At 34.4% G+C, this 14,111-nt stretch overlaps 1 pseudogene; it reads right to left on the bottom strand.

The window, feature by feature from the left end:
* Positions 1 to 3,005: 3,005 nt before the first annotated feature.
* On the bottom strand, positions 3,006 to 13,663 carry LOC140866722 (soluble inorganic pyrophosphatase PPA1-like; annotated as a pseudogene).
* Positions 13,664 to 14,111: the final 448 nt, after the last annotated feature.

The following is a 14,111-nucleotide window of genomic DNA, read 5'->3' as shown; positions in this document are numbered from 1 at the left end:
ATCAAGTGATACAAAATTCCATCGACAAATGTTACAGGATGCACAAGATCCTGAGGAAGAAATTATAGACTTTTCCATTGATAAAGTCTTTGATTCTTTAAAAGAGTCATTAAAAGAGAATATTAAAAAGAGTGGATTATAATGGATGAACACAAAGATATCTGTCCCAGATGTTTCTGCTACATACAGTGGAAAAAGAATTTTGATCAAATCATTATTAAAGGCCATAATAAGAGGCAGAAGAGTATTAAAGAAAATTATTGTTATCTACAAAGGAAGAGGATTCTCAAAGACACCAAAAAATCAATAAAATATCATAATGCTAAATTTCAGCATTGTATGAAGAAATATCCGGAAACTCCTGAATGCATTCATCAACAACTACCAAGAGACATGATGTGATGGCATGATGTGATTGCCATAATAATGGCTTGCGTAATATATTAGCATAGTTATGATGGCCATCAAAGACCACTCAAAGTGGTGAGGACCACAAAGAAATTGGTGCACTAATTTAATAAAGTAGTTTGGAATTATTTACTTTTATAAAGTAAAGTTGTATTATTTTTAATACTGTTTTATTTTTAAATTGGAATCCGGGGTTTCATGTCCGGCTCTTTCCTCTATTTATAGGATAGTTTTCAGTGTTGTAAGTACACTGCAATTTAGAATACTACTCTCTCTTTTAATCTCTCTTGTAATTACACTCTTGAAGCTTTCAGAAATAAAACTTCTTCTGGTTTTATTGTAAGTTTCCTTGTTCTCTTTAAATTTTATTTTGTTATTTAAATTTTTTTTATTTTTGTGTATTTAGCCTGAATGGCAGGCTAATCTATTTTGTACTAAATCATGATCTGACAATATAATTATTTATAACTTGGTTCTTATGTTGTTTATAGATTCATAAAAACATAAATCAAGTTATTATAGGTTAAATCACAGGTTCAAATATTTGATTAAAAAGTTCTCTTTTAGCTCTTTAGCCGTTTAGCCGTGTGAAGGCGTTTAGGCATTTTCGAGCGATTTTTTTGAGAATTGATAATCAAATTATTTGGTAATATCCTATGTATGATTTGTAATATCCTATAATAATTCTTTATCTATATTTTCCTGGTTCCAGAAAATAATTATTGGGGCAGGTTCGGAGATGGGGATAACATCCCCATACCCGTCCCAATATGTTGCGGCCTTGCGGGGATATTTAAAAATCTCAGAACCCGAACTCATACCCATTAATACTCCCCAGAACCCACGGGGAAAATTATCATGCCTAACCTGGAATATTAAAAAATTGTAGCAATGTGTGTTTAAGTTATATATGTTGGTCGTGTTTTTCATGTCAAACCACATACAAATTACCGAGTTTTATTATAATAATGGAACTGCTTACATTCATCACGACCAACACGTCCATGGTGTCATTGTCTTCGCAAATAGTATAAGGAATGAAACCATAGTTTGTGTGTACACAATTGATGTAGCGACCCAATGTAGATCCACTACTAATCAGAGTTTAATAGTTAAATAAGCATGTAATAAATCATCTGAGATAAATTGCTGAAACTTAAATAAACTAGACCGGAAAACTACAACCGTTAAAATAAAATCCAATAATAATACAATCCAATTGAAATACTTCAATAGCCTAACTAATACTTCTGCAGCTCTTGGTTGGTCACCAACTTAATCCCAAAGTCCTGGTGCAATACCTATAACTACCCCCTGGAATGCGGTGTTCAGAAAATACTGGACGTGAGCGCTAAAGCTCAATATGCTAGTATGAGTAAACATATAAACATGATGCGTGCAATATGAATGTCTAGATATCCGTATCTGGGATATAATGTATCAACTTGATCAGATTGACGCCTAGTACATGAGTCGTAGCCTTTGAGAATCAAACTGCTGGACCCAACCACTCACTCCTAAATAGATGTGGATCTAGGATGTCCACAGAAGGCAGAAACACTAGAGCTTGCATGACTCGTCAGTCAGAATGACTCTCGGTGCCCCAACAGTCCAACAGGGCTGAACGACCCTACTCGACTGGCTTATCTTAAAATATGTATATACACAATATGATATGAAAATGTCGGATAATATATCCATGCAATAACATGCAAATCATGACACATAAATGCAACACAGAAGCATGCATATCCGCTGACAATATCAGTCAATACTTATGTATCATACTAAGGCAGTCCTAGAAGCTTCCATCTAGGTTCCAAGCCTATCATCTAGCACACAATGAAAAATACTCATGTGTCAACTACTATGATCTAAAAATATTAAATAAGATTTTACATGTTCCCTAATATTTTTATGGATCCAAAGTTATACTTGCGTCCGTCGTCAGCTCGCTGATGACGGCTGCTTCAAAACTTAGGCACAACTCCCTTACGACTCTGGGACGCCTCCTTACCACTCGATCCTCGGGTACTATGGAAAAAAAGTCCCTAAAACCCTTAGAAACGAAGAAATAAGGAATTGGAATGAGCAAGAAATGAGACCTCTCTACCTCATATTTATAGAGCACGATCGGAAGCTCCGATCCGCCTTATCGATGGCTCTGATCATTGCATGTGCGCCGCGTGTGTAAAGGTATTAGAAAAGTTTCCCTGACTGCTGTTTGGAAGCTCCGATCACACATTTGGAAGCTCCGATCTTCCACTCTCGACATCACCCATGACATCATCAAGCTGACCTCATCACGGACAGCTGGCTTGAGCAAATCGAAAGCGATCTTGGATCGGACTTTCCGATCGCCTTGGTTTCTGAACACAAACTATACTTCCGAACTTGCACTCGATCGGTGGCTCCGATCTCTGTTCGGAAGTGCCAATCCCATCGAATACTCGGGACCCTTCAGGCTATTTTCAAGTGTTTTGGATCTATTTTTGAATTCCTTAAACCCATCTGAAATCCCTTGTTCATGTTTTACCTCTCTTAAACATGATTACTCGATTAATTACCACTAAATTATTAATTTTGGATTCGGGTCACTACAATTGATGAGTGAAGAACACAGTCAACCTGCAAATGGAAGTAAATTTGGTACCATACAATAAGCAAAAATAGCTTGAGATCCACATTTATTGAACCAAAGGCCAATACCATGATTATTCACGTGTCCTTGACAAGTTCATATTTCACGTTACTTCCTTTACTTATCTCAATCACCTGCAATATTAAGCATATTTTGTTCAACAAACATAGTAATGCAGAGCACATCAAATATGTGTGGCGTTTAATCAAAGGTAGAAAGGGTAAAAGGAAATAACTTGTAAAGCGAGACCTAAACAGAAGAAAAACTCAAATGCCAATGGAAAGCATTTCGAAGCAGCGAATATATATATACAAAGTAGAAAGTTTCCAAATAACGAATCAAAAATCACTTGGCTAACATGTTTTAAAACAAATTTGACTTCTATTGCACTTGAAAGAAAACTTGAAAACAGTAAATCCTACACAAAAGAAAAACTTAGATATCAACTAGAGTAAAATTGATTTATAAATAAGGAATAGAACTCAGAATTTAATGATCTAAACATGTGTACCGGTTTCCGATTCAAGACAATCACACATGATAAAATGTGACAATAAGTTAATCCATCTCCGTGAGTTTTTCCTCTTCTTAATCTCCGCTATGCAACGTCCATACAGTTTCCTACATAGGTCAACAAAATATGAACGCACAAAACATGTGTCACATATAAATTCGCTAGAGTTATCGAAGTCCTGTTTATTCCTCAACAAATGATGGATGAAATAATTACTTGAAGCACACTACTTCAAATCTATTTTTCGAAGGATAGAAAAGTTTTTCGAAGATTACAAAAAAATAATACAGAGTTCACGTATTCATCTCAGTTCATTTTGAAGGTTATATATCCACAGTTTTTTGTTCGCAGGGGCAAAAGATTTGAACTGAGTTTTTCTTTGCATGATTTAACATTATGCCAAAATTGTGTCACTATGTGACTTCCGCAATCCTCTCCATAATTTGCATGAACAAGAACATTTTGAAAAATCAAATGAACAACTAGTCAAAGAATGCGATGCTATGATAAGATGTGGGATATGATATCGATTCCCATGGTTAATGTTGAATAAAAATAATCTTACTTACATGGAACCTCTGATAGCGTCAAGAGTGTCCTTGGCTGGAGAAAACTCACCTACTATGATTGTCTTACCCTTATTTTTCTTGTTTGAGTAATGATTAAGAAAACAAAATAATGCATAATCGTTTAGTAAATATGAACTATCCGTGGCTAAATTCCACAGCACATCTAAAACCAACAAAATCTAATCATTAATTTTTTTTTACAAAGGATACAGTCTTAAAAAAAACATTGGATTTCCCTCAAAAGATGTTCTGGAAGTTCACTAAAGTCGTTATAGTCTTCAGATTCAGGGTCATCATCGCATACAACAATGATCTTGTCATCTCTCTTTCCCTGTTTCCCAGAACAAAATATTTTTATTCCAAAGTTTTGGATCAATATGTCCTAAATATTAAATTGTTTGTACCTCATCAGTCATTGGCAAAATACCTATTGCTCTAGCCCTGAGAACACAACCTAGAATAACTTTTTCCTGTTTACATTCATGGACATGTTCAATACATGAGAAAAATTGGTAGCTTTATACACAAATGGTGAAGAGTTAAGCTTAACTACTAGGAGTGCACAATGATATTCAAAATTGTGGCTTCAAGTTTATTACTACAGTAATGTTAAAAACAAAGTTTGTAACTACACTAAGAGATTTAGGCATATGAAAGGATGAGTCAACATAGTTTCACAACCGATATGATGTAGTTTAACCATTGAAATCAATTATGAATTATGATGGTGTACATAGCCTCATAAATGGTTTCAAGACCATGATCCTTATTATATAAATGATAAATGTATATGTACTGACAATTATTACTTATACATGTAATGAATAATGCTGAATGTTTCCTGTGGAGAAGAGTAAGAGGACTATGTATACAAAATTGGACACTGCAATAGTTATAGTTGCCAAAACGGTAAACTGTATAATATTTAGCAGTTCATTTTCAAAAAATTGTATCTCTTTATATGATGAAATTTTTAGAACAAGCACTCATGAAACTCCGATAACATGGAATAGGGATGTCAATGGGTGGGGAGGGTACGGGGATGACTTCCCTATCCCCGAATTCGAACCTCATCCCCATACCCACCCCGATTCTCATAATTTCTTATCGGGGATTCTTCATCCCCATCTCCACGGGGACCAATTCCCCATCCCCGTAAATTTTATGATATTAGTAAATTTTATTATATAAAAATATATAAATTATTATTCAATTTTATGATAAAATATTAAAATTTTTTGGGGTAAAATTTTTTATTATAATATTAACAGTTAAAATTAATAAAATATTTTAAATAATAAATATTTCTATCAATCATATTATTATTTTAGAAAAATATTATGTATAAAAAATTTATTAAGATTATATATGGTTTCTAAATTTATCAAAATAAATAAAAATGTACATAGATTAATACAAATAGTTTATATATGTATGTAAAACGAATGAGATTCAAATAATATTTTTATATTATAAAAAATTACGTTATAATAAACATATGTATTATATGTAATGCATAAAAAATATATATAAAGCAAATAATAATAGTATTTTAAATTTTAATTTTTTTATAATATTTTAGATTTAATAAAATATGAAAATTAAAATATTTATTATTATTATTATTATTATTATTATTATTATTATTATTATTATTATTATTATTATTATTATTATTATTATTATTATTATTATTATTATTGGGGCGGGTTCGGTGATGGGATTTTTAAAAATCCCCATACCCGTCTCAATATGTTACGGAGATTTTTAAAAATCCCCGAACCCGTACCCATAAATATTTCCTCGAACCCGCATTGAACCCGCGTGGAAAATTATAGTTTCTAACCTGAAATATTAAAGCATTATAGCAATGTGTGTCTAAGTTATGTTAGTCGTGTTTTTCATGTCAAACCACGTACAAATTACCGAGTTTTATTATACTAATGAAACTGTGTGTAAGTTATGTTAGTCGTGTTTTTCATGTCAAACCACGTACAAATTACCGAGTTTTATTATACTAACAGAACTGTAGACCTTCATCATAACCAACACGTCCATGGGGTCATTGTCTTCTGATAAGTGTGTTTAGTATGCATTATTTTATAGCATTTTTTATTTAGTTTGCATGCATTTAGGTTAATTTCGTAAGTTTTATTAGTGTCTTTTGTTATGTGTTTGCATTAGACTCACCTGGTTGAATTTTGTAGGAAATTAAGCAAAAAAATGGGAATTATGTTCGTCCAAGGCGCGCGCGCGCGAGACCCTTGCTCGCGCGTGCGCAGAAGATAAATCCAGAGCATGAATAGAAGAGGCGCGCGCGGGCGAGCTCATGCCGCGCGCGCGCGCCGAAGAGATGTCCACAGAGTTACAGAGAAGCCGCGCGCGCGCGAGACAATCGAGGATGCACTGTTTGTTTACGTTGCGCGCACGCGAGACTTCCTAGGCGCGCGCGCGTGTCCGCATAACCTAATTTCGAGTTTTTTTTAAGTTTGAAAAGGACTCCAATTGGCGCGGCTGTATAAATAGAATTTTTTTATGCTCTTTTCAAGGACTTTTGATCTTTTTGAGTACGGGCAAAGCTTACGGCGGCTGTGGAGCGAATTTCTTCAGAATTTCTTCTATTCTAGTATTTTTATTTTATGTTTTTAAACTTGATTTATTGAATCATGTTTGTTAGTGAGTAGTTTCTTTTCTTCGATCAAGGCCACGTGATTGGGCCAGACAGTTTATGTAAAAACTTGATTTGTTTATTTGAGATTTTCAGACTTAATTGATTTTATTGATTATCAAATTTATCTTCGTCTTACAAATTTCTTGGCCAGTTATTTGTTTGATTGTTAATCGAGTCTAAGTCGACAGAGGAGGTCTCGAATTCGATCACTTTGATTTTCAACATAGTGTAAAGCTGACTAGAAATAGAATTCGGTTTCATTATGCGGTTTAGGTGTCTACTGAATTTTCACGGTGATTTATGCATTCAAATTTGATTAGAATTACGAAAGATTAGTTCATAAATATTTGAATAGGTTTGATTGTTCTAGAAATAGACCTTGGAATAAATTAGGAAAATTCCCGTAAATTAAGATTAAGTCTGATATCTTAGATCGATTGCTTGTTGCATGAATTGTCTGGTACCTACGTGTGTCCTTGATCGAACTTTTCCCAAATTTTAAGTAATCCAAAGTTTTCTGTTGCGTTTTTATTTAATTTAATTTTATTTACAATTTTATTCATTAGTTTAAAATCTGAAATCATTTTTTTTCATTAGTCTAGATTAAGTAAAAATAAATAGATTTTGGTAATCATATTTTTACAGTCCCTGTGGGTTCGACATCTGGACCTTTGTCCACTTTATTATAATTTGACCTGGTTCGCTTGCCAGTAGAATTTATTCATACCGAAATAACCGGTCATCTTCGCAAACAGTACAATGAATTAAACCATATTTATGTGGGTACACAATTGATGTAGCGACCCAATCTGGATCAATTACTAATTAGAGTTTAACAGTTAAATAATATTTAGCAATTCCGTGGAATGAATAACGCTGAATGTCTCCTTTGGAAAAGAGTAAGAGGATTATGTATACATAATTGGACACCGCAAGAGTTAGAGTTGCCAAAACGGTAAACTGTATAATATTTAGCAGTTCATTTTTAGAAATAATGTATCTCTTTATATGATGGAATTTTTAGAACAAGCACTAATGAAACCCCAACAACATGGAATAGGAATGACAATGGGGCGAGTACTTCCCCATCCTCGTCCCCGAATTCGAACCTCATCTCCATACCCACCCCGATCCCTATAATTTCTTACCGCAGATTCCCCATTTCCATCTCCATGGGGACCAAGTCCTCATCCCCGTACTCATACCCGAAAATATATATTATAAATAAATTTTATTATAATATATATACGATATTAGTAAATTTTATTATATAAAAATATAAAAATTATTATTCAATTTTATGATAAAAATATAAAATTTTTTGGGTAAAGTTTTTTATTATAATATTAATTTTTAAAATTAATAAAAATATTTTATATAAAAAATATTTCTATCAATCAAAATTATTATTTTAGAAAAATATTATGTATAAAAAATTTATTAAGATTATATATGATTTCTAAATTTATCAAAATAAATAAAAATTTACATAGATTAATATAAATAGTTTATATGTGTACGTAAAATGAATGAGATTTCAAATGACTGGCCATCCAACCCACCTTCTTTCAAGTAAGTTCGTTGTTCATTCATTTTTAGCTTGCCACATTATTTTAGCTACACATACATATTCTTGGATCAATGCTAATAATTGAATATATATATATATATATATATATATTAGAATTAGACTGGAAAAAATATGGCATGGACGCATGCAAAATGCTTTTCATTGTAGTACTCTTTTAACTGCGCTTTGCACCTTATAGGATCATTGGCTTATAAAGTTGTACAACATGTAAAGGTGGACCTAGGAAGTTTACAAAAATTAGTAGTCAGTGATCCATGAAATCGTCTAACATAATGATAGGTCTGAACTTTGATATATATCATATTGTTAAGATCGTGCAATTGAATTTAACTTAATCCAAAAACTAATTCAAATAGAAATTAATGATTACTATGGATCAAAGCCTCCAATGGGGTAAAGTGCTGTCTTTTTGGCAGATCTCATGTGGGGTTTTTCTTGATTCTTGCTTTTTCCTTGGTGGGAAGCTCTAAAAATTACGGTTTTTCTTATTTTTTTCTGATGAATCACTAATTTTTTTTACAGTACTGGTGAATGAAGGTATGATTTGTGTGGAGAATTTTGTGTATAATTAGTTCTCTTTGCCACTATGTTAAGTGTTAAATGTTGATGCTTTATTATTATTATTATTAGGGCGGGTTTGGAGATGAGGATAACATCCCCATACCCGTCCCAATATGTTGCGGCCTTGTGGGGATATTTAAAAATCCCAAAACCCGAACTCATACCAATAAATACTCCCCAGAACCTGCGGGGAAAATTGCCATTCCTAATCAGGAATAATAAAGAATTGTAGCAATGTGTGTTTAAGTTATGTTAGTTGTGTTTTTCATGTCAAACCACATAAAAATTACCGAGTTTTATTATAATAACAGAACTTCAGACCTTCATCATGACCAACACGTCCATGGTGTCATTGTCTTCGCAAACAAAACAAGGAATGAAACCATAGTTTTGTGGGTACACAATTGATGTAGCGACCCAACCTAGATCCACTACTAATAAGATTTTAATAGTTAAATAAGCATGCAATAAATAATCTGAGATAAATTGCTGAAACTTAAATAAAAACTAGACCGGCAGAATACAACCGGTAAAATAAAATCCAATAATAATACAATCCAGTTGAAATACTTCAATATCCAAACTAATACTCCTGCAGCTCTTGGTTGGTCACCAACTTAATCCCAAAGTCCTGGTGCAATACATGTAACTACCTCGTCGAATGCGGTGTTCAGAAAACACTGGACGTGAGCGCTAAAGCGCAATATGCTAGTATGAGTAAACATACAAACATGATGCGCGCAATATGAATGTCTGGGTATCCGTATCTGGGATATATTGTATCAACCTGATCAGACTGACGCCTAGTACATGAGCTGTAGCCTTTGAGAATCAAACCGCTGGACCCAACCACTCACTCCTAAATATATGTGGATCTAGGATGTCCCCAGAAACACTAGAGCTTGCATGACTCGTCAGTCAGAATGACTCTCAATGCCCCAACCATCCAACAGGGCTGAGCGACCCTACTCAACTGGCTTATCTTAAAAAATGTACATACACAATATGATATGCAAATGTCGGATAATATATCCATGCAATAACATGAAAATCATGACACATAAATGCAACACAGAAGCATGCATATCCGCTGGCAATATCAGTCACTACTTATGTACCTTACTAAGGCAGTCCTAGAAGCATCTATATAGGTTCCAAGCCTATCAACTAGCACACAATGAAAAATACCCATGTATCAACTATTGCATGTTCCCTAATATTTTTAGGGATCCAAAGTTATACTTGCGTCCGTAGTCAGCTCGCTGATGACGACTGCTTCAAAACTTAGGCACAACTCCCCTACGACTCCGGGACACTTCCTTACCACCCGATCCTCGGGTACTATGGAAAAAAAGTCCCTAAAAACCCTTAGAAACAAATAAATAAGGAATTGGAATGAGCAAGAAATGAGACCTCTCTACCTCATATTTATAGAGCACGATCGGAAGCTCCGATCCGCTTGATCGATGGCTCCGATCATTGCGTGTGCGCTGCGTGTAAAGGTTCTTAGACAATTTTCCCTGACTGCTGTTTGGAAGCTCCGATCACACCTTCGGAAGCTCCAGTCTTCCAATCCCGACGTCACCCATGATATCATCAAGCTGACCTCATCACGGACAGCTGGCTTGAGCAGATCGGAAGCGATCTCTGATCGGAATTTCCGATCGCCTTGGTTTCTGAACACAAACTATGCTTTCGAACTTGCACTCGATTGGTGGATCCGATCTCTGTTTGGAAGTGCCATTCCCATCGAATACTCGGGACCCTTCAGGCTATTTTTGAGTGTTTTGGATATATTTTTGAACTCCTTAAACCCATTTGAATCCCTTTGATAGGATCGAAAATGTCTTTCTCAACTGTATGGAGTTCAGATGAGTTAGTAAATGAACTCTTGTCTTTCTCGTGTGTCTATGTTAATCAAACAACTTAAATCAGTGCGGAAGAGATTGACTAACAGATCGAACACTCTTCAAATGGATTGGTTAAATTTGTGAAGTGAGTGAACGTGTTAGGCAGAAGGAAAATAACACGGTGAATTGTTTCTGGATGTTTGGAGCTCAGTCTCCTATGTCACCCCTTCTTCCACCTCGGAAGGATTCACTCTCTTATAGAAGACTTTGATCTTATACAAGCAATTTGCACAGATCCGATCCTAGATTGGACTTACACCTCTGCCTATCTCAGAACTCCTAGACACTCAAGAACACAGCCCTTGACTGTTTCTTGTTACAAAGGTAGTGTTTTACAGAACACTCAACTGATCTGATATAATCTTACAACTCGATATTTCTGATCGTGTATTCTCTTCTCTTTTTGTAGCTCTCTCATTCTTTTCTTGCTTGTCTCTTGCATTTATAGCCTTCAGAAAGTATCCGTTAAGGTGTCTAACAAGTCTCCTTAATTTGCTCTCAGATCTTGAATTTCTGGTTCTTTGTTAGTAATGTTCAAATCTTCTTTTAATGTCTTTTGTCTTTTAACACAAAAAGCTCCTTGGTTGTTGAGATAATCTTCAATTGATCTGATACTTGTTTCTTCTGCTTCTGCTTCTTCAATTGATCTGCTCCTTGCTTCTTCTGCTTTTTCTTCTTCAATTGATGACTTAGGTAATTTTTCAAACACCGAAACTTAGATCTTGAATTCCTAACAATTTTCCCCTCTTTGGTGTTTGATAAAAGTAAGCAATTTATCTGTCATTTTTCCTCTTTTTGACAATCGCATCAACTGATGATATTTTCCTTTTTAGTCGTTCTTTGATCTGCTCTTAATTTCTTTGAATTTGTTCCCCCTTAAAAGGTGATTCCAAATGAAGTGTTCATTTGGATGAATTGATTGATCTGGTTGTTTGATCTGTCTGGTCTGGTCCAGTCTGATTTGATCTGACGTTGATATGGTCAAAATCATCGGGTCTGGTCAAGCTTTGATCTGGTCTGGTCCAACTTTGATCTGGTCGAGCTTTGATCTGTTCTGGTTCAATTGATCTGGTTAGAGAAACTTCGATTTGGTCTTTTTCACTTGATCTGGTTTGGCCATGTTTGATTTGATTTGTTCATTTGCTTATAGCTCTTGATTCACTGATTTATGGGCAAGGTAATGAACATAAAAGTTGTAGCCCTTTCTCTTGGCTTTCCACGGAATCAAGAATCGCTCAATTTTGAGTTTGTATGTGAGAGTTATACTCGAAATACTAAGCTGTGTCAGAAATTCTGTTCTATAAAATTTCTGTGCAGATCTCGAAACTTCATCCTGCTTTATCTGCTTCTTACACTCCGATTCAGATTGATCTTATTGAAGATGATTTGTAGATCATTGTCTTAGCTTCGTAAATCATACTGAATCATTCCGTTTGGATAAGCGAGCTGTAAGTTATGGCCAAAATACCAGGACTGGTCTGTTTGATCTGGTTGTTGTAACTTCGATCTACTTTGCATCCAGCTCGATGTTGTGACCACCATTTAGCCTTGATAACGTCCGAATTAACTCATCTGGCCTGAGATATGACTTGTAGATATTTGAGTAAGATTTCCAACCGTTTTATCCTCAAGTCATTTGGATCACCGAGCCATGAGATATGATCGATTTACTGAACTGCGCCAGATTGATTTATTTGATTTCCAGCTCAAATATTTCCAACTTTGATCTACTAACTATAACACTTGATTAAATATGTTAGAAACATAATAACAAGTTTTGTTATCATCAAAATCAAGATTGCTTGTGTTTCACAACCCAACACCCTTGTTCATGTTTTACCTCTCTTAAACATGATTACTTGATTAATTACGACTAAATCGTTACAATTGATGAGTGAAGAACACAGTCAACCTACAAATGGAAGTAAATTTTGGTACCTTACAATAAGCAAAAATAGCTTGAGATCCACATTTATTGAACCAAAGGCCAATACAATGATTATACATGTGTCCTTGTCAAGTTCATATTTCACGTTACTTCCTTTACTTATCTCAATCACCTGCAATATTAAACATATTTTGTTCAACAAACGTGGTAATGTAGAGCACATAAAATATGTGCGGTGCTTAATCAAAAGGAGAAAGGGTAAAAGGAAATAACTTGTAAAGCGTTACTTAAATAGAAGAAAAATTCAAATGCCAATGGAAAGCATTCGAAGCAGCGAATAGATATATACACAGTAAAAAGTTTCCAACTAATGAATAAAAAATCACTTAACTAACATGTTTTAAAACAAATTTAACTTCTATTGCACTTGAAAGACATCTTGAAAACATTAAATCCTGCACAGGAGAAAAGCTTAGATATCAACTAGAGTACAAATTTATTTATAAATCAAAGAATAGTACTCAGAAATTTAATAATCTAAACGTACTTATGGATAAAAATGCAAAGTGAGAATTCACATATTCGGCTCACGCGTGAAAACTTTTTCTTAATTGGACCATCAATGGAAGAAACCCAAAAAACGAAAATAAATTTGATATTTTTATGCAATTGAAATAAGTTGAAAATTCAGATCCTCCTGTGCCGGAAAATAAGAAAGAAAAGAAGTCAAATTAAAGTAATGTTTTCACTCTCTGAACAAGATGATAGAGAGTAAGTTATTACGTGCGGGAAGATTATGCCATGGATGTGCGGAAACAGTTTTTCTGGAGACGGAGAAGAGCATTTCTTCATCAAGAGGTGGATCTTTAACAACAGGAGACTTATTTTGCGTCGCGTTAGGTGAAGCCATTACAGCACGTTGCAATGGACATTGGCAATTATAACCTTCTATATCACTAATACACATAATATTTAAGGATTGAAACCGAGAAACCAATGAAGTTCTTAACAAAAGAAAAAAAAACCACCCACCTTCACCACTGAGATTCAGGGGATGACAGATAAAATACAGATTATGAAGGTTGATCAAACGACCAAAAAACTAAAAAACAGAGGAATTTTCAAGAACTTTGGGACGAGATGAGATCCATTTCACATATCAGAGAATATAGACAATGCACGCATATTGCAAATCCAGCTTGTTAGAATTTTCTCAATAATCATGTTTATACAATTATATGAACATGATAAACAATATGTGGAAGCAAGATCGAGCGTTACCTCCGGCCATCGAATAATGTGTAAGTATGTTGTTTTTCCTCTGGTTGAAGTCTTCTAACACTCCAACTCTCTCGTAG

This window comes from Henckelia pumila, chromosome 1, assembly GCF_033568475.1.
Source record: "Henckelia pumila isolate YLH828 chromosome 1, ASM3356847v2, whole genome shotgun sequence".
Classification (NCBI taxonomy): domain Eukaryota; kingdom Viridiplantae; phylum Streptophyta; class Magnoliopsida; order Lamiales; family Gesneriaceae; genus Henckelia; species Henckelia pumila.
This window is presented reverse-complemented; position numbering and strand designations above follow the sequence as displayed.